General features: G+C 51.1%; 1 long non-coding RNA gene across 1 annotated transcript; it reads left to right on the top strand.

The window, feature by feature from the left end:
• The first annotated feature begins 89 nt into the window (after positions 1-89).
• Positions 90-22,308, top strand: LOC127381729 (uncharacterized). The gene is made up of 3 exons (XR_007888784.1): positions 90-150; positions 21,543-21,761; positions 22,112-22,308. It is a non-coding gene; the product is annotated as an uncharacterized LOC127381729 (long non-coding RNA).
• Positions 22,309-23,723: the final 1,415 nt, after the last annotated feature.

Below are 23,723 nucleotides of genomic sequence, written 5' to 3'. Positions count from 1 at the left end.
GAGCAATGTTGGGAGGCCAAGAAGGATGATGGGCATCGAGAAGTGGAATACTCTGGAAAATACCACGCTCCTCCTCCTCCTCTTGTGGGAGTGATGGGCCCTCGTGAAATGCTTCCTTTTCTCAGTCTTTAGGGTACAGGGACTTCTCAGGTGCTACAATATTCTTGGAGTTTGTCCTGCTAAGAGGTAGGTGGCATTGGTGATGGGCCTCTTTTCACAAGGCCTGAAGCAAGAGAAGAATTCAGAAGAACGTGAGAGGAATTCTCAACGAGCTGTGGGAATGTCTTGGGTTCTGTTTTGGATACCCTGGCTCTCTCAGGCTGTCCTTGCCATTGCTGGCCAAGAAGCCCAGAGGAGCAATGTTGGGAGGTCAAGAAGGATGATGGGCATCGAGAAGTGGAATACTCTGGAAAATACCACACTCCTCCTCCTCCTCTTGTGGGAGTGATGGGCCCTCGTGAAATGCTTCCATTTCTCAGTCTTTAGGGTACAGGGACTTCTCAGCTGCTACAATATTCTTGGAGTTTGTCATGCTAAGAGGTAGGTGACATTGGTGATGGGCCTCTTTTCACAAGGGCTGAAGCAAGAGAAGAATTCAGAAGCACATGAGAGGAATTCTCAACGAGCTGTGAGAATGTCTTGGGTTCTGTTTTGGATACCCTGACTCTCTCAGACTGTCCTTGCCATGGCCAGGAATCCCAGAGGAGCAATGTTGGGAGGCCAAGAAGGATGATGGGCATCGAGAAGTGGAATACTCTGGAAAATACCACGCTCCTCCTCCTCCTCTTGTGTGAGTGATGGGCCCTCGTGAAATGCTTCCATTTCTCAGTCTTTAGGGTACAGGGACTTCTCAGCTGCTACAATATTCTTGGAGTTTGTCATGCTAAGAGGTAGGTGACATTGGTGATGGGCCTCTTTTCACAAGGGCTGAAGCAAAAGAAGAATTCAGAAGCACATGAGAGGAATTCTCAACGAGCTGTGGGAATGTCTTGGGTTCTGTTTTGGATGCCAAGAGAAATACACATGAAAAAACCCAGTCGCAACAAAGGAAAGAAAACCCTCCCGCCCGACACGTTTCAGTGTGTTCTGGAGAGCGCCTGCTTTGTGCATCAGTCAGTTCTCTGCTGTCCTGTGTCTGGCAAAGGTTTCTCTTGTCTTAACCATGACACTTGGGCACCCATTTCTCCAGGCAACTTCTGGCGTTTACGATTTTGTGGCTCTTGCTTTCCTCTGCCAGGTTTCAAGTGATGTTCTTTCCAGCTCAAGTGAGGGTTGCATCAGCCTGCTCCTGGCTGTCTATGTGCACCATCTTAATGCTCTGAGCATCTGAGCATCTGCTCTGAAAGAGGTTGAGCAAAAGACAATAAATCCTGACAGCACTTGTAACCTGTGTGGTGGGTGTCCTTCCTAGAGGTTTGGGAGCTGAAAAAGCCCTGGCATTTCAGGCAACTCATTGGGAGGGAAGGAGAGGGGAAGGGAAACAGCAAGGGGAGAAGGGAAGCAAATAGGTTTGGAAGCAAATAACTGAAAGGGATCTACAATGACCACCTAGTCCCACTGCCTGATGACTTCTGGGCTGACCAAAAGTTAAAGCATGTCGTCAGGGGCATTATCCAAATGCCTCTTAAACACTGACAGGCTTGGGGCACCAACCAGCTCTCCCAGGAAGCCTGTTCCAATGTTTAATTTCCATCGTAGTAATGAAATGCTTCCTGATGTCCAGTCTAAACTGAAGCTTCCCTGACCAATCCCAGATGTCCTATCACTGGGTGCCAGGAAGAAGAGATCGGCTGCTCCCTCTCCACTTCCCCTCCTCGGGAGAGAGCAAGGAGGTGGGCCCTCCTTCTCTCCAAACTAGACTAAGCCAAAGTCCTCAGCCGTTCCTCACTGGACATTCCTTCCAGCCCTTGCACCAGCTTTGTTGCCCTGTGGAGGCATTGGAGGACTTCCACGTCCTCCTTCCATCTCTCAAGCAAACTCCTCGGTCAGCCTCAGCCGAGGGTTGTCACCCCAGGTTTTGTTCTCTTGCTGCCAAATCTTCCCAGCAGCTGATCAGCACATCAAGCTGAGTACATCTCAACCACTGGTACACGCACCACATGAGAAGCTTCCAAAATCATCCCCCAGTTGTGCTTAAAATTAAACACCCTGAAGTTAAACAGAAGACACATCAGGAATGCTGGTAGTTTTCATTTTGTCTCTTGCTTTAAACATCAAAACACCCCAGAATTGCTACACTTGGGAGTTGTGTCGGTGAGCAGGAACACAATAGGTTTGTAAGGAAAAGAGGGAAGCTTAATTTTGTAAAGCTCTGAGCTGGAGGGCAATCACAAGTCCTCTCATGATGCACGCTGGGATCACAGGAACTGAGCCCAGAGGCTACGCCTGGGCTTTCACACTTACACTCTCCTTAGGAGGTGCCCTGGGCTGTAGCTGAGAGCTGCTCCCCTACCTCTGTCTTCTTACCTGGCGTCCAGAAGCCAAGAGATGCCACACGCTGTGCTGAGGTATCATCGCATACAGACCTACGCCTGTTTCAGGATGACAGCTAAATATTACAGATAGGTAGACACCTTAGCCGAGATTCCACAGGTGAGCGTGGAGTGCCCTGGGCTTCTTCCCCTTGGAAAGGGATGCCAGGCTGCTGGTGCTGAAGCACAGTGCCAAGTGACAGCTGAGCCCAATGCAAAACTGGGCCCTAACTGTTTTTTTCTCCGTCACTGGAATTGAGCCTGAGCAGCAACTGGGACATTTCCTGAAAGCACCAGTCAAATGAGCATCAGTTGCAGCTGAACAATTTGCGGCGATTGAGAGACAGGACGCAGCTTGATGCAAGCAAAATGTCATTTATTTTATACACAGGCTGCCTTTTATACACATTTTCACTGTCCACGCACATCCTGTTCCTGTGTCATAGAATCATAGAATCATAGAATCATAGAATCATAGAATCATAGAATCATAGAATCATAGAATCATAGAATCATAGGGGTTGGAAGGGACCTCGAAAGATCATCTAGTCCAACCCCCCTGCCAGAGCAGGGTCACCTAGAGTACATCACACAGGAAGGCGTCCAGGCGGGTTTTGAATGTCTCCAGAGAAGGAGACTCCACAACCTCTCTGGGCAGCCTGTTCCAGTGCTCTGTCACTCTCACAGTAAAAAAATTTTTTCTGATATTCACCTTAAACCTCCTCTGCTCCAATTTGTATCCATTACTCCTTGTCCTATCATTGGTCATCACTGAAAAAAGCTTAACTCCATCTTCTTGACACTCACCCTTTACGTATTTGTAGACATTGATGAGGTCACCCCTCAGTCTCCTTTTCTCCAAACTAAAGAGACCCAGCTCTCTCAGCCTTTCCTCATTGGTTCCCTTAACCTGTTCACGCGCCAGGCATGATCTCAGCGTAACTCCATGTAGGCTGCCTTTGTCAAAATGCTGCTTCTTTAGCTAAGCGCAAGTTTCCTTATCTAAACACAGGCTTAGCACATTCCTCTGCTAACATAGCCTTAGTTAGATTTACTGTGGCTTCTTACTACCTGCTTCTCAGGGTCAGTGCTTTTCCACTTCACTTAGCTGCATTCTATTCCCATGGTTTATGACCTCCAAGGGCCAGAATATCTCCTCCCATTAATTGATCAGTGCTCTGAGTTTTGCTCCCCAGATTTTCTCCTTTATCTCCCCCTTTCTGTTGTACAAAAAGAACCTTCTTCATTGAGTGCATCATTAACTTTTGTAAACACTGTAACATACAGGGAAAAAAGACCAGTAAAAATAAAAACAGCTAAAGCGTATGCAATGCTTTTCACCAAACTCCTAAACCAGCCCGTCAGCCCCCATCCCTCAAAAAGTTTGTCCAACCAATCCCAATTATCCTCTTCCCGGAGTTCTGAAACTCCATCCTTTAGCCACTGGATGCTGGCATGTATAGATTCCAAATGGTCAGACAGGTTCATGCAACACATACCCCCAAAATCTTCACAACCATGTCCTTGTGCTAAAAGCAGAAAAACTATGGCAGCTGTATTTTGCAATGTAGCATGGCGAACACTGTCAACATCTAACAAAAGACCAGACAATGCTTTGCTAGTAGCATTAGTTTGTTTAGCAAGCCAGCACCCAAGCTTATCTAAAAGCCCTAAGGCTTTCGCAGCTGCAGCCCCTGGTACAAAAACGGATGCAGCCCAGCATTGGCCCAGAGACCAAAACTTCAGGTTATCATCGCATTCAGGGGTATATGCGTGAATGCCACATTTCCTTCTATGAGGAAAATGATGCTGTAAAATCATAGATGTGTTAGGGGTTAGTAAGGAAAGGCATGCCAAACTACTGGGACCCCCTTTTATGTAAGAAGGGATGGCGGGCCAGGCTCTGTCTCCACAAATAAAAAACATTCCTGGTGGTAATTGCAAGGGAACATTACTGGACTTAGATGTTTTTGGTGCTGTATAATTGCACCAAACACTTTCATTTCTAAAAATGGGGTGAGCTGAAGAAACATCCCATACTCTAGATTGATTTTTTCCCCTATAATTAAACTTGACACAAAAATCCATTTTTACTGATCCGAAAAGCTCAATCTCTTGTGGTTCTAATTTGGCACTTGGGAGATAGGGCGTCCATCCATCCCAAACCTTAGCAGGGTTACTGCCCTGGACCATGGTCTGCTGCGCCATCAGCACTGGCCATTTGTCCAGCGGCAACCCAATGAGACACGTGGAAAAGGGGTTTCTTGGACAGGCAGTAGCCAAACACAAGGCATCCTGTCCGGTCAGGTTTGCCAATGTAATCCATACATTCTCCTCAGGAAGGGGGTTGCCTCAAAGGATTTGGGGCTTTATTCCCATTATTATTAAAACCAAACAACCAGTCATGTTCCCAATGGCTATAAGAGTCAGAATAAAGTCCTTCCCAAATGTTCTGATGATTTCTCAGATGTCAACAGCTTCAGCGGTTCCAGGTGTTTGATGAACAGATGTAGGGCCGGGGCTGCTGTTTGTGGATTGCAGTAAGGGTTCACGAAAGGGCCTCCCATTCTTTGCCGGGATCCATCTAGGGCCTTTCTCTGTGGAAACACAAGCATAACCTCTTCCCCATGTGACAAGAGGACAAGGTCCCAAAACCTTACCTGTTTCAGGATCGCGAATCAACACAGGAGCTTTAGTCTGTGCCTCAAGGGAGGCGTTTCCATTAAAATGCCGAACTATTGGAGGATTTTCATCTATTAAAGAGCAATTTAAGAAATTAAAAACATTCGAAAGCTTTCTGTAATCGTTCCTCAGGGGTGGCAGTCCCCATTCCCCCTTTCTGTTGTTGCAAAATGCGCTTTAAAGATTGATGAGATCACTCCATCAAAGACTGGCCCGTAGGGGAATGAGGAATACCAGTGATATGGGTTATACCCCATAAGGCAAAGAAGTCATTTGTTGTCTTTGAGACATATGCTGGGCCATTATCCGTTTTTATCTGAGAGGGAATGCTCAAGGTGGCAAAGGCACGCATAAGGTGTTTTCGAAACTCACGCGCTTTTTCACCTGTATGACAAGAAGCAAACAAAGCACCAGAGAAGGTACCAATAGACGAGTGCACATATTTTAACCTGCCAAACTCCGGACAATGTGTAACGTCCGTTTGCTACAATTGTAAACTTTGTAAACCTCTGGGATTCACCCCCACTGCTACTGAAGGAAAGGAATGTCTTTGACAGTCAGGTCAAACAGCAATAATATTAGATGCTTGCTGTGAAGAGAGCCCAAACTGTCGTTTTAACCCTCCTGCATTTTGATGAAAAAAGGAATGACTAAGTTTAGCTCGTGCAATGCGATCTGGCAGTACCTGTACTGCTAAGGTCATTAAGTCGGCCTGTCGATTTCCTTCTGCAATAAAGCCAGGTAGAGACGTGTGTGACCTTACACGCATGATAAAATAGGGGTGAGGCCGCAAATCTAAAAGAAAAATCAATTCCTGTAACAAAAGAAATAAATCAGGATGTGACGCATCACGCAATACTGCTGCTGCGACCCGCTCAACAACTCCTGCAACATAAGCTGAATCAGTGATAAGACTAAGTGGGGTAGACCACCTTCAAAAAGCCCGAACAACTGCAGCTAGTTCCACAATTTGAGGGGATCCGGGAACAGGAGTTATGTCTGAGTCCCATCGGTTAGACTGAGAATCCCACCATAAAATGACTGATTTGTGTGACCTCCTAGACCCATCTGTAAAAACTGTAAGGGCCTGTAATGGCTGGTCGCTTCTTTTAGGCATAGGTAGCAAATTAAAGCCAGTGGTAAAAAGCCTGTGCTGAGGTGGATGGGATGTAAATTGGCCTGTATAATCTGCCAATGCCATAGCAAAAGTGTCTGACCGCTGGTTTAGCCACTGTAGATAAATATGGGTAACCGGCAACAGATACAGCAAAAGTCCACGCCCGCCAGCAACAACAAACGTTGCCTAGCCTTAACAATCAAAAAGGCGAACATCTTGTGCTGGGGTAAGATAGTTTTTGTTGGCTGATTTGATAAAAAGACCCACTCAATAATGAGCAGGGGATCTGACATTTGAGGATCCCACTGAAATACTAGCGCATGAGGCTGCTGGGCAGGATTTAAGAGAATAAGGTGAAAAGGCAACTCAGGGGCCCATCGATGTGCTTGCCTGACCATTACTGCCATGGCAACCTTCTGTAAAGATTGAGCAGCTTCTGGGCTAAGACTGCGAGGAGAACGTAAGTCAGTGTCCCCTTTTAACAGCGCAAACAAAGGGGCTAGTTCTGCATAGGAGATTTCTAGTAGCGGTTGGACCCAGTTTATGGGTTTTATGGGTTAAATGTTTATTTATGGGTTAAATGTTTGCCTTTATCTGTAAAGGCTGAGGGGTTATGGTCTGAGCTCTTATGCGCCAACCTAAATATTTCCATGGTGTTGTTTTCTGAACCTTTTCCGGTGCAATACAAAGGCCTGCTTTAGTAACAGCAGCCGTGACAAGGGCTAAAGCTTTCCCCGTGACTTTCTGGTGTTGTGCAGCCACGAGGATATCATCCATATAATGATAGAATAATGCATCAGGCACTGCAGCCTGAAAAGGACTAAGTACCCTAGCCACATACCACTGACAGATTGTAGGGCTGTTCTTCATTCCCTGTGGCAGAACAACCCAGTGATATCTCTGTAATGGAGCTTGCCTATCGACGCTTGGGACTGAAAAGGCAAATTTAGGAGCATTGTCCGGATGCAATGGGATATTGAAAAAGCAGTCTTTAAGATCAATAACAGGTAGATGCCAATGTCTGGGAATCATAGTGGGAGAGGGGAGCCCTGGTTGGAGGGCTCCCATATCTTCCATAGTGTCATTAATTTTTCTTAAGTCATGGAGCAAGCGCCACCTGCCAGTTTGTTTTTTAATAACAAAAACTGGTGAATTCCATGGACTAGTGGAAGGCACAACATGCCCCCTCTTTAACTGTTCCATGACTAGCTCTTGAAGGGCACAAAGCTTTTCTAGCAGTAGGGGCCATTGATCTACTCAAATAGGAGTGATTGTTTTCCAAGTTAACCGTCGGGTGTCGCGCACTTCAATGACCCTCTCTAAAAATGGGTCTGAATAGAAATCCCCCATTGCGATAACACATCACACCCCCATAAAACCATAGGGACAGGTAATACAAAGGGTTTCACAGAGGCCATATGCCTTTCTGGGCTCTGGATTTGTATCAACTCAGTACTCTGGTGGCTTTTGCCAGTTCCCCCTATTCCGGCCAATGCTTGAGATACATTAGCAAGAGGCCATCATGGGGGCCACTTGGCCTGAGAAATGACTGTGACATCAGCTTCAGTGTCTATTATTCCACTTAATGCTACTTGTTGTCCTTTATAGATAAGGATGCATTGACACATACGGCGTTTTTGTGAAATGGTTTGCACCCATAAAATCTGTGGGTTCCCTGTAGATCCAAACCCTGCCCACCTTTGTTGTGGTTCATAGGTGGAAGAAGTGTTTTCCCCCCTAGGAATCAATATCACGTGAGCTATACTACTACCTTTCGGCACTGTACAGGGAGGAAATGGGGTCCATGCCATGATTTTAATTTCTTCATTGCTGTCAGAGTCAATGACCCCAGGTAATACAAAGAGTCCTGACAGTGACGTAGATGATCTTCCTAACAAAAGTGCCTGCATATTGGGGGGTAAAGGTCCCAAAACATTTGTTGAAAGTAAATTAATAGAAGAGTCAAGTAACATTATTGCGTGGGAGGTTGCCAGCTCCAGCCCAGCGCTGCCAGCTGTTGCTGGGCGAAGACTTGAGGCACTGATGCTTCCCTCTGCTGAGGCTGGGACATCGGCTGTAGCACTTGTGTCTGCGCGTGACGCTGACCCGTGCTCCGTGACCGGTTTCCCTGCAGCAGCTATCCCTGGAAGTTATATTTAGATCGACACTGATTAGTATAATGACGTCCTTTCTGGCATCTTGGACAGATCCCAGGGGCTCTAGGTCTAGCCCCTTCTTTTGTTGCCAAACAGTCTTTTTTCAGGTGTCCTGGTTTCCCACACCCATAACAATTCCCCAAGCCCGATGGACCTTTCATAGCTGCAAAAGCAGCAGCCATAGCCTCCTATTGCCTGGTGTGTGAACAGGTTAAGGGAACCAATGAAACAGGAACAGGATGTGCGTGGACAGTGAAAATGTGTATAAAAGGCAGCCTGTGTATAAAATAAATGACATTTTGCTTGCATCAAGCTGCGTCCTGTCTCTCAATCGCCGCAAATTGTTCAGCTGCAACTGATGCTCATTTGACTGGTGCTTTCAGGAAATGTCCCAGTTGCTGCTCAGGCTCAATTCCAGTGACGGAGAAAAAAACAGTTAGGGCCCAGTTTTGCATTGGGCTCAGCTGTCACTTGGCACTGTGCTTCAGCACCAGCAGCCTGGCATCCCTTTCCAAGGGGAAGAAGCCCAGGGCACTCCACGCTCACCTGTGGAATCTCGGCTAAGGTGTCTACCTATCTGTAATATTTAGCTGTCATCCTGAAACAGGCGTAGGTCTGTATGCGATGATACCTCAGCACAGCGTGTGGCATCTCTTGGCTTCTGGACGCCAGGTAAGAAGACAGAGGTAGGGGAGCAGCTCTCAGCTACAGCCCAGGGCACCTCCTAAGGAGAGTGTAAGTGTGAAAGCCCAGGCGTAGCCTCTGGGCTCAGTTCCTGTGATCCCAGCGTGCATCATGAGAGGACTTGTGATTGCCCTCCAGCTCAGAGCTTTACAAAATTAAGCTTCCCTCTTTTCCTTACAAACCTATTGTGTTCCTGCTCACCGACACAACTCCCAAGTGTAGCAATTCTGGGGTGTTTTGACGTTTAAAGCAAGAGACAAAATGAAAACTACCAGCATTCCTGATGTGTCTTCTGTTTAACTTCAGGGTGTTTAATTTTAAGCACAACTGGGGGATGATTTTGGAAGCTTCTCATGTGGTGCGTGTACCAGTGGTTGAGATGTACTCAGCTTGATGTGCTGATCAGCTGCTGGGAAGATTTGGCAGCAAGAGAACAAAACCTGGGGTGACAACCCTCGGCTGAGGCTGACCGAGGAGTTTGCTTGAGAGATGGAAGGAGGACGTGGAAGTCCTCCAATGCCTCCACAGGGCAACAAAGCTGGTGCAAGGGCTGGAAGGAATGTCCAGTGAGGAACGGCTGAGGACTTTGGCTTAGTCTAGTTTGGAGAGAAGGAGGGCCCACCTCCTTGCTCTCTCCCGAGGAGGGGAAGTGGAGAGGGAGCAGCCGATCTCTTCTTCCTGGCACCCAGGGATAGGACATGTGGGATTGGTCAGGGAAGCTTCAGTTTAGACTGGACATCAGGAAGCATTTCATTACTACGATGGAAATTAAACATTGGAACAGGCTTCCTGGGAGAGCTGGTTGGTGCCCCAAGCCTGTCAGTGTTTAAGAGGCATTTGGATAATGCCCCTGACGACATGCTTTAACTTTTGGTCAGCCCAGAAGTCATCAGGCAGTGGGACTAGGTGGTCATTGTAGATCCCTTTCAGTTATTTGCTTCCAAACCTATTTGCTTCCCTTCTCCCCTTGCTGTTTCCCTTCCCCTCTCCTTCCCTCCCAATGAGTTGCCTGAAATGCCAGGGCTTTTTCAGCTCCCAAACCTCTAGGAAGGACACCCACCACACAGGTTACAAGTGCTGTCAGGATTTATTGTCTTTTGCTCAACCTCTTTCAGAGCAGATGCTCAGATGCTCAGAGCATTAAGATGGTGCACATAGACAGCCAGGAGCAGGCTGATGCAACCCTCACTTGAGCTGGAAAGAACATCACTTGAAACCTGGCAGAGGAAAGCAAGAGCCGCAAAATCGTAAACGCCAGAAGTTGCCTGGAGAAATGGGTGCCCAAGTGTCATGGTTAAGACAAGAGAAACCTTTGCCAGACACAGGACAGCAGAGAACTGACTGATGCACAAAGCAGGCGCTCTCCAGAACACACTGAAACGTGTCGGGCGGGAGGGTTTTCTTTCCTTTGTTGCGACTGGGTTTTTTCATGTGTATTTCTCTTGGCATCCAAAACAGAACCCAAGACATTCCCACAGCTCGTTGAGAATTCCTCTCATGTGCTTCTGAATTCTTCTCTTGCTTCAGCCCTTGTGAAAAGAGGCCCATCACCAATGTCACCTAAGTCTTAGCAGGACAAACTCCAAGAATATCGTAGCACCTGAGTAGTGCCTGTTCCCTGAAGACTGAGAAATGGAACCATTTCACGAGGGCCCATCACTCACAAAAGAGGAGGAGGAGGAGCGTGGCATTTTCCAGACTATTCCACTTCTCGATGCCCATCATCCTTCTTGGCCTCCCAACATTGCTCCTCCGGGCTTCTTGGCCAGCAATGGCAAGGACAGCCTGAGAGAGCCAGGGTATCCAAAACAGAACCCAAGACATTCCCACAGCTCGTTGAGAATTCTTCTCACGTTCTTCTGAATTCTTCTCTTGCTTCAGCCCTTGTGAAAAGAGGCCCATCACCAATGCCACCTACCTCTTAGCAGGACAAACTCCAAGAATATTGTAGCACCTGAGAAGTCCCTGTACCCTAAAGACTGAGAAATGGAAGCATTTCACGAGGGCCCATCACTCACACAAGAGGAGGAGGAGGAGCGTGGTATTTTCCAGAGTATTCCACTTCTCGATGCCCATCATCCTTCTTGGCCTCCCAACATTGCTCCTCTGGGATTCCTGGCCATGGCAAGGACAGTCTGAGAGAGTCAGGGTATCCAAAACAGAACCCAAGACATTCTCACAGCTCGTTGAGAATTCCTCTCATGTGCTTCTGAATTCTTCTCTTGCTTCAGCCCTTGTGAAAAGAGGCCCATCACCAATGTCACCTACCTCTTAGCATGACAAACTCCAAGAATATTGTAGCAGCTGAGAAGTCCCTGTACCCTAAAGACTGAGAAATGGAAGCATTTCACGAGGGCCCATCACTCCCACAAGAGGAGGAGGAGGAGCGTGGTATTTTCCAGAGTATTCCACTTCTCGATGCCCATCATCCTTCTTGACCTCCCAACATTGCTCCTCTGGGCTTCTTGGCCAGCAATGGCAAGGACAGCCTGAGAGAGCCAGGGTATCCAAAACAGAACCCAAGACATTCCCACAGCTCGTTGAGAATTCCTCTCACGTTCTTCTGAATTCTTCTCTTGCTTCAGGCCTTGTGAAAAGAGGCCCATCACCAATGCCACCTACCTCTTAGCAGGACAAACTCCAAGAATATTGTAGCAGCTGAGAAGTCCCTGTACCCTAAAGACTGAGAAAAGGAAGCATTTCACGAGGGCCCATCACTCCCACAAGAGGAGGAGGAGGAGCGTGGTATTTTCCAGAGTATTCCACTTCTCGATGCCCATCATCCTTCTTGACCTCCCAACATTGCTCCTCTGGGCTTCTTGGCCAGCAATGGCAAGGACAGCCTGAGAGAGCCAGGGCACGAGTGGTGCCTCCGAGGTGGCAGAGCAGCAGGAGAGAACCGAGCCAGAAGGGCCCAGAGAAGCCCTGACAGGGGGAGCTGCTCAGTGCTACAGAGGACAAGAAGCAGCCCCCGGGGGCCACCCTTGGGGCCCACCCTGGGGGTCTGAGAAAGCTTCCTCCCCCCGGATGCGGGGCACGAGGGCCACTTTGGTGGAGCAGGAGCAGCAGGCACCTGGCCTGGCCAAAAGGGCCCCAAGGAGCCCTGGCAAGGGGCCGTGCTCAGTGCTGCAGAGGAAGGCAAAAAACCCCCGGGGACACTTACCAGCCCTGCCTGGGGGAAAAAAAGCCTTCCTCCCCCCAGCTGCAGGGCACCAGGGGCCACCTTCGTGGTGCACGAGCAGCAGGCAGTGACCCAGCCAGGAGGGACCCGAGGAGCCGTGACAAGGGGCCGTGCTCAGTGCTGCAGAGGAAGGCAAAAAACCCCCGGGGACCTGGGCCAATCTGCTCCGGGGGAAAATTCCTTCCTGACCCCAGCAGAGCTGGCGATCGGCTGCTCCCTGAGCACGTGAGCACGACCTGCATCCTCAGCCCAAGGGCTGGTCATGCCTCCCGGGAGATGCCCAAGCCATCTGTTGTCCCTCAACTGGAGCCATCTCAGGGGCTTTCCACAGTGGCCAAATGCCCCTGGCCTGAATGATCTTGGAGGCAAGAATCCTTCCCACACCTGGCAGGACTCCAGGGGGTGCTCCAAAGCACAGGGACCCCTGGCAACATCTCTGCATCCCACTTCTTGCAGCTGCTGCCCCTGGCTCTGCAGGGGAAGAGGCCAGAGAGCTCTGCTCAGCACTTCCTCAAGTGCTCCTCCAGAAATCATTCCCTTGGCCTTGCCGCTGGCCTTGGTGGTTCTTCTCATGTCCTCAGGAGCTGCCATCTGTTCTCTGAGGGCACCCTTGAGGAACACCACTCATCACCTCCACTTGGACACTGAACTGTTGGCCACAACTCTCTGTACTTAGCCACCAAGTGGTCCATCTGTCAAATCCATGTCATATCACTTTGGAGACAAATCCTTTGCACAAATCCAGATGGATGACATCAGCTGCTCTACCACTATCCACCGTATCTGTAGCCACATTCTAGAGGGCCACCATATTGCACAGGCAGGATTTGCCCTTAGTGAAGCCATGGTGGCTGTCACCAATCACCTCCTTATTTTCCACGTGCCTTAGCAGAGTTTCCAGGAGGATCTGCTCCACAATCTTGCTGGGCACAGACGTGAGCCTGACTGCCCTGTAGTTCCTTGGGTCTTCCTTTCCCCCTTTTTAACAACAGGGGCTATGTTCCCTTTTTTCCAATCAGCGGGAACCTCACCAGGCCACCAGAACCCCTCAAATAGGATGGACAGCAACTGCATCCGCCGGCTCCCTCAGGACCCATGGATGGATCTCATCAGGTCCCATAGACTTGTTCACCTTCAGGTTCTTTTGATGGTCATGAACATGTTTCTCCTCCTACAGTGGGGGGAACTTCATCCTCCCATTCCTTGCACTCACCTGATCTTTGCAATGGATCACTTACCAGACAAGACTGATGCAGAGAAGTCATTGACAACCTCAGCCTTCTCAATACCCTGCATCCCTGGCTCTTCCCTTTCCTTCAGGAGAGGGCCTCCATTTCCCCCTGCTTGTCCTTTATTCCCAACTTACCTACAAAAGACTTTCTTATTCTTCTTTGCGACCCTGGTGAGATTTAATGCCATCTGGGATTTGGCTTTCCTAACCTGATCCCTAGCTGCTTGGACAATCTCTCTGTAGTCCTCCCAAGGCACCTGCCCTTGCTCCCACTCTCTGTATGCTTCCTGCTTCAGTTTGAGGGGCTTTTAGGAGCTGCTGGCTCATCCACACCAGCCACTTGGAGTTTTTACCTGGCTTTCCCATAGTTGGGATGCATCGCTCTTGGGCCTGGCGGAGGTGGATCCTTAAATATCAGCCAGCTTTCATGGGCCCCTCTTCCCAGCAGGATGTTACCCCATGACACTCTCTCAAGCAAATCCCTGAAGAGGCTGAAATCCTGCTCTCCTGAAGTCAAGGGCAGTAAGCTTACTGTGAGGCCTCCTTGCTGCCCTAAGCATCTTAGGATCACAGAATCATGCAACTATTCAGGTTGGAAAAGACCCTTGGGATCATTGAGTCCAACCATCATCTCTATTCTACAGAGTTCTCCACTAAACCACATCCACCAGCTCCACATCCAAATGAACCTTAACCATATCCAGGGATGGTGACTCAACCAGCTCCCTGGGCAGCCTGTTCTAGTGCTTGACAACCCTTCTGTGAAGCCCTTTTCCCTCACAGCAAATCCAATCCTCCCTGGTGCAGCCCCTCTAATACAGCCCCAGGTCACTTGCTGCCTTGCCAGGGGGCGGCATTATGACACGCATGTGACGAGGCCCCCATGCCACCCGCCTGCCATGGAGTCCAACCTGACTCTGCCAAGTTAACCTAACACTGCCAAATCCACCACTAAGCCATGTCCCTGAACAGCAGCACATCTACGGGTCTTTTAAGTACCTCCAGGGATGGTGAATCAACCACTTCCCTGGGCAGCCTGTTCTAGTGCTTGACAAACCTTCCGTGAAGCCCTTTTCCCTCACAGCTAATCAAACCCTCCCTGGTGCAGCACTTCTCAATGCCAGTCATCCTTCTTGGCCTCCCAACATTGCTCCTCTGGTGGCCATGGCAAGGACAGCCTGAGAGAGCCAGGGTATCCAAAACAGAACCCAAAACGTTCCCACAGCTCATTGAGAATTCCTCTCATGTGCTTCTGAATTCTTCTCTTGCTTCAGGCCTTGTGAAAAGAGGCCCATCACCAATGTCACCTACCTCTTAGCATGACGAACTCCAAGAATATTGTAGCACCTGAGAAGTCCCTGTACCCTAAAGACTGAGAAATGGAAGCATTTCACGAGGGCCCATCACTCACACAAGAGGAGGAGGAGGAGCGCGGTATTTTCCAGAGTATTCCACTTCTCAATGCCCATCATCCTTCTTGGCCTCCCAACATTGCTCCTCTGGGATTCCTGGCCGTGGCAAGGACAGCCTGAGAGAGCCAGGGCACGAGTGGTGCCTCCGAGGTGGCAGAGCAGCAGGAGAGAACCGAGCCAGAAGGGCCCAGAGAAGCCCTGACAGGGGGAGCTGCTCAGTGCTACAGAGGACAAGAAGCAGCCCCCGGGGGCCACCCTTGGGGCCCACCCTGGGGGTCTGAGAAAGCTTCCTCCCCCCGGATGCGGGGCACGAGGGCCACTTTGGTGGAGCAGGAGCAGCAGGCACCTGGCCTGGCCAAAAGGGCCCCAAGGAGCCCTGGCAAGGGGCCGTGCTCAGTGCTGCAGAGGAAGGCAAAAAGCCCCCGGGGACACTTACCAGCCCTGCCTGGGGGAAAAAAAGCCTTCCTCCCCCCAGCTGCAGGGCACCAGGGGCCACCTTCGTGGTGCATGAGCAGCAGGCAGTGACCCAGCCAGGAGGGACCCGAGGAGCCGTGACAAGGGGCCGTGCTCAGTGCTGCAGAGGAAGGCAAAAAACCCCCGGGGACCTGGGCCAATCTGCTCCGGGGGAAAATTCCTTCCTGACCCCAGCAGAGCTGGCGATCGGCTGCTCCCTGAGCACGTGAGCACGACCTGCATCCTCAGCCCAAGGGCTGGTCATGCCTCCCGGGAGATGCCCAAGCCCTGTTTTGCCTCAAGCCCATGTCTACCTCAGTCATTCCCTTGGTCTAGCTACTGGCCTTTGTGGTTCCTCTCATCTCCTGACGAGCTGCCATCTGTTCTCTGAGGGCTCAAGCAGCATTTCCACCCATCAGATGGCCTTTGAACGTGGCCCTGCCGGGAGCTGGCCTTGCATCAAAAACTTCCCACACCCTCCAGCCTTCCTCCCTCCAAGGAATTCCACTGGCTCCCCAAGGTCTTGCTCTCAGGTGTCTCAGGCCAGCTGTGGCAGCAGGCACCAGCGGACGCTCCTTTTTATACAGTCCCAGGGCATTGTGACTGCTGCGTTGCCAGGCGATGGCACTGTGACACGGGGCTGGGCAGGGGTGATGGGGCCACCCATGCCACCCCTTCACCCAGCATCCTTCAGAGAATCATCACAGAGTGATAGAATCTTAGAACCCTTGCAGTTTGGACTGCAAAGGACCTTGTACACCATCGGGTCCAGACATTCACCTGACACTGCCAAGTCCACCACTATAGTAACCAAACTAAACCTCCCCTGGCACAACCTGAGGCCATGTCCTCTTGTCCTGTCACATGCAACTGCACAGAAGCGGGTGATTCCCACCTTGCTGAAGTGTCCTTTCGGGTCATTGTAGAGAGTGAGGAGGTCTCCCCTCAGACTCCTCTTCTCCAGACTAAACCATCTGGTTCCCTCAGGCACTCCTCAGAAGGCTTGCGCTCTAGACCCTTCATCAGCTTTGCTGCTCTTCTAGAGGAAGCTCTGCTCTTCAGAGGAAGGCTTTTGGGGTGCTGGCCCCAAGACAGTCCCCATGCCCAAAAGGCCCTGGGGGCTGTCCCCTGCCCTAGGTGGCCATGCACTGGCCACAGCTGAAACCACCTGGGCCTGGCAGTGGGATGAAATTACAGATGGGGCTACCCAGATGCAAAGGACTTCTTGCTTCTTCTTTTCTAGTAATAAAAGAAACAAGGAAAAAAGTGCTCTAGGGATCTGCTTGATAATTCATGGCATGGCCAAAGCCAGGGGGTTATGTACATTGTACAAACAGAGATGGAGGTAATCTTAAGGTTGCATTTAGGGCATCAAGAGTTGCAGCCTGGTGTCCTCATGCTGCCAGCTGAGAGCCACTGCAGGTACTGATCCACACGGAGAAGATCCCCCGGAGCCTTCTCCAGGGGGGACCATCCCAGCTCTCTCGGCCTCTCCTCATGGGAGAGATGCTCTGGCCCGTCATCTCTGTTTTTTAGGCGCAAGCCTTCTGAGGAGTGCCTGAGGGAACCAGATGGTTTAGTCTGGAGGAGTCTGAGGGGAGACCTCCTCACTCTCTACAATGACCCGAAAGGACACTTCAGCAAGGTGGGAATCACCCGCTTCTGTGCAGTTGCATGTGACAGGACAAGAGGACATGGCCTCAGGTTGTGCCAGGGGAGGTTTAGTTTGGTTACTATAGTGGTGGACTTGGCAGTGTCAGGTGAATGTCTGGACCCGATGGTGTACAAGGTCCTTTGCAGTCCAAACTGCAAGGGTTCTAAGATTCTATCACTCTGTGATGATTCTCTGAAGGATGCTGGGTGAAGGGGTGGCATGGGTGGCCCCATCACCCCCGCCCAGCCCCGTGTCACAGTGCCATCGCCTGGCAACGCAGCAGTCACAATGCCCTGGGACTGTATAAAAAGGAGCGTCCGCTGGTGCCTGCTGCCACAGCTGGCCTGAGACACCTGAGAGCAAGACCTTGGGGAGCCAGTGGAATTCCTTGGAGGGAGGAAGGCTGGAGGGTGTGGGAAGTTTTCGATGCAAGGCCAGCTCCCGGCAGGGCCACGTTCAAAGGCCATCTGATGGGTGGAAATGCTGCTTGAGCCCTCAGAGAACAGATGGCAGCTCGTCAGGAGATGAGAGGAACCACAAAGGCCAGTAGCTAGACCAAGGGAATGACTGAGGTAGACATGGGCTTGAGGCAAAACAGGGCTTGGGCATCTCCCGGGAGGCATGACCAGCCCTTGGGCTGAGGATGCAGGTCGTGCTCACGTGCTCAGGGAGCAGCCGATCGCCAGCTCTGCTGGGGTCAGGAAGGAATTTTCCCCCGGAGCAGATTGGCCCAGGTCCCCGGGGGTTTTTTGCCTTCCTCTGCAGCACTGAGCACGGCCCCTTGTCACGGCTCCTCGGGTCCCTCCTGGCTGGGTCACTGCCTGCTGCTCATGCACCACGAAGGTGGCCCCTGGTGCCCTGCAGCTGGGGGGAGGAAGGCTTTTTTTCCCCCAGGCGGGGCTGGTAAGTGTCCCCGGGGGCTTTTTGCCTTCCTCTGCAGCACTGAGCACGGCCCCTTGCCAGGGCTCCTTGGGGCCCTTTTGGCCAGGCCAGGTGCCTGCTGCTCCTGCTCCACCAAAGTGGCCCTCGTGCCCCGCATCCGGGGGGAGGAAGCTTTCTCAGACCCCCAGGGTGGGCCCCAAGGGTGGCCCCCGGGGGCTGCTTCTTGTCCTCTGTAGCACTGAGCAGCTCCCCCTGTCAGGGCTTCTCTGGGCCCTTCTGGCTCGGTTCTCTCCTGCTGCTCTGCCACCTCGGAGGCACCACTCGTGCCCTGGCTCTCTCAGGCTGTCCTTGCCATGGCCCGGAATCCCAGAGGAGCAATGTTGGGAGGCCAAGAAGGATGATGGGCATCGAGAAGTGGAATACTCTGGAAAATACCGCGCTCCTCCTCCTCCTCTTGTGTGAGTAATGGGCCCTCGTGAAATGCTTCCATTTCTCAGTCTTTAGGGTACAGGGACTTCTCAGGTGCTACAATATTCTTGGAGTTTGTCATGCTAAGAGGTAGGTGGCATTGGTGATGGGCCTCTTTTCACAAGGCCTGAAGCAAGAGAAGAATTCAGAAGCACATGAGAGGAATTCTCAACGAGCTGTGGGAACGTTTTGGGTTCTGTTTTGGATACCCTGGCTCTCTCAGGCTGTCCTTGCCATGGCCACCAGAGGAGCAATGTTGGGAGGCCAAGAAGGATGACTGGCATTGAGAAGTGCTGCACCAGGGAGGGTTTGATTAGCTGTGAGGGAAAAGGGCTTCACGGAAGGTTTGTCAAGCACTAGAACAGGCTGCCCAGGGAAGTGGTTGATTCACCATCCCTGGAGGTACTTAAAAGACCCGTAGATGTGCTGCTGTTCAGGGACATGGCTTAGTGGTGGATTTGGCAGTGTTAGGTTAACTTGGCAGAGTCAGGTTGGACTCCATGGCAGGCGGGTGGCATGGGGGCCTCGTCACATGCGTGTCATAATGCCGCCCCCTGGCAAGGCAGCAAGTGACCTGGGGCTGTATTAGAGGGGCTGCACCAGGGAGGATTGGATTTGCTGTGAGGGAAAAGGGCTTCACAGAAGGGTTGTCAAGCACTAGAACAGGCTGCCCAGGGAGCTGGTTGAGTCACCATCCCTGGATATGATTAAGGTTCATTTGGATGTGGAGCTGGTGGATGTGGTTTAGTGGAGAACTCTGTAGAATAGAGATGATGGTTGGACTCAATGATCCCAAGGGTCTTTTCCAACCTGAATAGTTGCATGATTCTGTGATCCTAAGATGCTTAGGGCAGCAAGGAGGCCTCACAGTAAGCTTACTGCCCTTGACTTCAGGAGAGCAGGATTTCAGCCTCTTCAGGGATTTGCTTGAGAGAGTGTCATGGGGTAACATCCTGCAGGGAAGAGGGGCCCATGAAAGCTGGCTGATATTTAAGGATCCACCTCCGCCAGGCCCAAGAGCGATGCATCCCAACTATGGGAAAGCCAGGTAAAAACTCCAAGTGGCTGGTGTGGGTGAGCCAGCAGCTCCTAAAAGCCCCTCAGACTGAAGCAGGAAGCATACAGAGAGTGGGAGCAAGGGCAGGTGCCTTGGGAGGACTACAGAGAGATTGTCCAAGCAGCTAGGGATCAGGTTAGGAAAGCCAAATCCCAGATGGCATTAAATCTCACCAGGGTCGCAAAGAAGAATAAGAAAGTCTTTTGTAGGTAAGTTGGGAATAAAGGACAAGCAGGGGGAAATGGAGGCCCTCTCCTGAAGGAAAGGGAAGAGCCAGGTATGCAGGTTATTGAGAAGGCTGAGGTTGTCAATGACTTCTCTGCATCAGTCTTGTCTGGTAAGTGATCCATTGCAAAGATCAGGTGAGTGCAAGGAATGGGAGGATGAAGTTCCCCCCACTGTAGGAGGAGAAACATGTTCATGACCATCAAAAGAACCTGAAGGTGAACAAGTCTATGGGACCTGATGAGATCCATCCATGGGTCCTGAGGGAGCCGGCGGATGCAGTTGCTGTCCATCCTATTTGAGGGGTTCTGGTGGCCTGGTGAGGTTCCCGCTGATTGGAAAAAAGGGAACATAGCCCCTGTTGTTAAAAAGGGGGAAAGGAAGACCCAAGGAACTACAGGGCAGTCAGGCTCACGTCTGTGCCCAGCAAGATTGTGGAGCAGATCCTCCTGGAAACTCTGCTAAGGCACGTGGAAAATAAGGAGGTGATTGGTGACAGCCACCATGGCTTCACTAAGGGCAAATCCTGCCTGTGCAATATGGTGGCCCTCTAGAATGTGGCTACAGATACGGTGGATAGTGGTAGAGCAGCTGATGTCATCCATCTGGATTTGTGCAAAGGATTTGTCTCCAAAGTGATATGACATGGATTTGACAGATGGACCACTTGGTGGCTAAGTACAGAGAGTTGTGGCCAACAGTTCAGTGTCCAAGTGGAGGTGATGAGTGGTGTTCCTCAAGGGTGCCCTCAGAGAACAGATGGCAGCTCCTGAGGACATGAGAAGAACCACCAAGGCCAACGGCAAGGCCAAGGGAATGATTTCTGGAGGAGCACTTGAGGAAGTGCTGAGCAGAGCTCTCTGGCCTCTTCCCCTGCAGAGCCAGGGGCAGCAGCTGCAAGAAGTGGGATGCAGAGATGTTGCCAGGGGTCCCTGTGCTTTGGAGCACCCCCTGGAGTCCTGCCAGGTGTGGGAAGGATTCTTGCCTCCAAGATCATTCACGCCAGGGGCATTTGGCCACTGTGGAAAGCCCCTGAGATGGCTCCAGTTGAGGGACAACAGAAGGCTTGGGCATCTCCCAGGAGGCATGACCAGCCCTTGGGCTGAGGATGCAGGTCGTGCTCACGTGCTCAGGGAGCAGCCGATCGCCAGCTCTGCTGGGGTCAGGAAGGAATTTTCCCCCGGAGCAGATTGGCCCAGGTCCCCGGGGGTTTTTTGCCTTCCTCTGCAGCACTGAGCACGGCCCCTTGTCACGGCTCCTCGGGTCCCTCCTGGCTGGGTCACTGCCTGCTGCTCGTGCACCACGAAGGTGGCCCCTGGTGCCCTGCAGCTGGGGGGAGGAAGGCTTTTTTTCCCCCAGGCGGGGCTGGTAAGTGTCCCCGGGGGTTTTTTGCCTTCCTCTGCAGCACTGAGCACGGCCCCTTGCCAGGGCTCCTTGGGGCCCTTTTGGCCAGGCCAGGTGCCTGCTGCTCCTGCTCCACCAAAGTGGCCCTCGTGCCCCGCATCCGGGGGGAGGAAGCTTTCTCAGACCCCCAGGGTGGGCCCCAAGGGTGGCCCCCGGGGGCTGCTTCTTGTCCTCTGTAGCACTGAGCAGCTCCCCCTGTCAGGGCTTCTCTGGGCCCTTCTGGCTCGGTTCTCTCCTGCTGCTCTGCCACCTCGGAGGCACCACTCGTGCCCTGGCTCTCTCAGGCTGTCCTTGCCATGGCCAGGAATCCCAGAGGAGCAATCTTGGGAGGCCAAGAAGGATGATGGGCATCGAGAAGTGGAATACTCTGGAAAATACCACGCTCCTCCTCCTCCTCTTGTGTGAGTGATGGGCCCTCGTGAAATGCTTCCATTTCTCAGTCTTTAGGGTACAGGGACTTCTCAGCTGCTACAATATTCTTGGAGTTTGTCATGCTAAGAGGTAGGTGACATTGGTGATGGGCCTCTTTTCACAAGGGCTGAAGCAAGAGAAGAATTCAGAAGCACATGAGAGGAATTCTCAACGAGCTGTGGGAATGTCTTGGGTTCTGTTTTGGATACCCTGGCTCTCTCAGGCTGTCCTTGCCATTGCTGGCCAAGAAGCCCAGAGGAGCAATGTTGGGAGGTCAAGAAGGATGATGGGCATCGAGAAGTGGAATACTCTGGAAAATACCACGCTCCTCCTCCTCCTCTTGTGGGAGTGATGGGCCCTCGTGAAATGCTTCCATTTCTCAGTCTTTAGGGTACAGGGACTTCTCAGCTGCTACAATATTCTTGGAGTTTGTCATGCTAAGAGGTAGGTGACATTGGTGATGGGCCTCTTTTCACAAGGGCTGAAGCAAGAGAAGAATTCAGAAGCACATGAGAGGAATTCTCAACGAGCTGTGAGAATGTCTTGGGTTCTGTTTTGGATACCCTGACTCTCTCAGACTGTCCTTGCCATGGCCAGGAATCCCAGAGGAGCAATGTTGGGAGGCCAAGAAGGATGATGGGCATCGAGAAGTGGAATACTCTGGAAAATACCACACTCCTCCTCCTCCTCTTGTGTGAGTGATGGGCCCTCGTGAAATGCTTCCATTTCTCAGTCTTTAGGGTACAGGGACTTCTCAGGTGCTACAATATTCTTGGAGTTTGTCATGCTAAGAGGTAGGTGACATTGGTGATGGGCCTCTTTTCACAAGGGCTGAAGCAAAAGAAGAATTCAGAAGCACATGAGAGGAATTCTCAACGAGCTGTGGGAATGTCTTGGGTTCCGTTTTGGATGCCAAGAGAAATACACATGAAAAAACCCAGTCACAACAAAGGAAAGAAAACCCTCCCGCCCGACACGTTTCAGTGTGTTCTGGAGAGCGCCTGCTTTGTGCATCAGTCAGTTCTCTGCTGTCCTGTGTCTGGCAAAGGTTTCTCTTGTCTTAACCATGACACTTGGGCACCCATTTCTCCAGGCAACTTCTGGCGTTTACGATTTTGTGGCTCTTGCTTTCCTCTGCCAGGTTTCAAGTGATGTTCTTTCCAGCTCAAGTGAGGGTTGCATCAGCCTGCTCCTGGCTGTCTATGTGCACCATCTTAATGCTCTGAGCATCTGAGCATCTGCTCTGAAAGAGGTTGAGCAAAAGACAATAAATCCTGACAGCACTTGTAACCTGTGTGGTGGGTGTCCTTCCTAGAGGTTTGGGAGCTGAAAAAGCCCTGGCATTTCAGGCAACTCATTGGGAGGGAAGGAGAGGGGAAGGGAAACAGCAAGGGGAGAAGGGAAGCAAATAGGTTTGGAAGCAAATAACTGAAAGGGATCTACAATGACCACCTAGTCCCACTGCCTGATGACTTCTGGGCTGACCAAAAGTTAAAGCATGTCGTCAGGGGCATTATCCAAATGCCTCTTAAACACTGACAGGCTTGGGGCACCAACCAGCTCTCCCAGGAAGCCTGTTCCAATGTTTAATTTCCATCGTAGTAATGAAATGCTTCCTGATGTCCAGTCTAAACTGAAGCTTCCCTGACCAATCCCAGATGTCCTATCCCTGGGTGCCAGGAAGAAGAGATCGGCTGCTCCCTCTCCACTTCCCCTCCTCGGGAGAGAGCAAGGAGGTGGGCCCTCCTTCTCTCCAAACTAGACTAAGCCAAAGTCCTCAGCCGTTCCTCACTGGACATTCCTTCCAGCCCTTGCACCAGCTTTGTTGCCCTGTGGAGGCATTGGAGGACTTCCACGTCCTCCTTCCATCTCTCAAGCAAACTCCTCGGTCAGCCTCAGCCGAGGGTTGTCACCCCAGGTTTTGTTCTCTTGCTGCCAAATCTTCCCAGCAGCTGATCAGCACATCAAGCTGAGTACATCTCAACCACTGGTACACGCACCACATGAGAAGCTTCCAAAATCATCCCCCAGTTGTGCTTAAAATTAAACACCCTGAAGTTAAACAGAAGACACATCAGGAATGCTGGTAGTTTTCATTTTGTCTCTTGCTTTAAACATCAAAACACCCCAGAATTGCTACACTTGGGAGTTGTGTCGGTGAGCAGGAACACAATAGGTTTGTAAGGAAAAGAGGGAAGCTTAATTTTGTAAAGCTCTGAGCTGGAGGGCAATCAC

This window comes from Apus apus, chromosome 2 (assembly GCF_020740795.1).
Source record: "Apus apus isolate bApuApu2 chromosome 2, bApuApu2.pri.cur, whole genome shotgun sequence".
NCBI lineage: Eukaryota > Metazoa > Chordata > Aves > Apodiformes > Apodidae > Apus > Apus apus.
This window is presented reverse-complemented; position numbering and strand designations above follow the sequence as displayed.